Source organism: Nestor notabilis, unplaced genomic scaffold, assembly GCF_000696875.1.
Source record: "Nestor notabilis isolate BGI_N333 unplaced genomic scaffold, ASM69687v1 scaffold22184, whole genome shotgun sequence".
Lineage (NCBI taxonomy): Eukaryota > Metazoa > Chordata > Aves > Psittaciformes > Psittacidae > Nestor > Nestor notabilis.
The window spans coordinates 561-1,276 of record NW_009927161.1 but is presented as its reverse complement, the minus strand read 5'-3'; the positions used below and the strand labels follow the sequence as shown (position 1 = coordinate 1,276).

At 55.6% G+C, this 716-nt stretch overlaps 1 pseudogene across 1 annotated transcript in view; it reads right to left on the bottom strand.

Moving 5' to 3' along the window:
• Positions 1-716, bottom strand: part of LOC104405277 — a 1,554-nt pseudogene that overhangs the window by 280 nt on the left and 558 nt on the right. The window contains exons 2-4 of the transcript XR_719910.1: positions 368-700; positions 214-313; positions 4-121 (exon numbers count right to left, since the gene is read on the bottom strand). The product of XR_719910.1 is annotated as an actin, cytoplasmic 2-like (transcript). The remainder of the gene's footprint in view (positions 1-3; positions 122-213; positions 314-367; positions 701-716) is intronic.

Here is a 716-nt window from a genome sequence, read left to right as displayed (position 1 = left end):
CGAGGGTACATGGGGGTGCCTCCAGACAGCACCGTGTTGGCGTACAGGTCCTTTCGGATGTCCACGTCGCACTTCATGATGGAGTTGAACGTGGTCTCGTGGATGCCGCAGGACTCCATGCCTGGGGGAGGAGAGTTGCAGGCTCATCAGCACCCATGCTGCGCCCCACTCTGGTGACACCAGCCCACCCCCTACCCCAGGACCCACACCTACCCAGGAAGGAAGGCTGGAAAAGGGCTTCAGGACACCGGAACCTCTCGTTGCCAATGGTGATGACCTGGCCATCAGGCAGCTCATAGCTCTTCTCCAACCTCTGCTAGTCTTACAGGGGACTTTCCTATTGGATTCCTTCTTGTGTCTATTCAACTGCAGAACCACTGCTAGTCCTTCTAAGGCCACTAGAAACAGTGTACATTAAACAAGTCTCCTCCTCAGACAGCAGCCGGTCCTTACCAGTGGTCACAAAGGAGTAGCCACGTTCTGTCAGGATTTTCATGAGGTAGTCTGTCAGGTCACGGCCAGCCAAGTCCAGACGCAGGATGGCGTGGGGCAGAGCATAACCCTCGTAGATGGGGACAGTGTGGGTGACACCATCTCCAGAGTCCATAACAATACCAGTGGTACGACCAGAGGCATAGAGGGACAGCACAGCCTGGATGGCCACGTACATGGCCGGGGTATTGAAGGTCTCAAACATGATCTGGAAAGGAACGCAC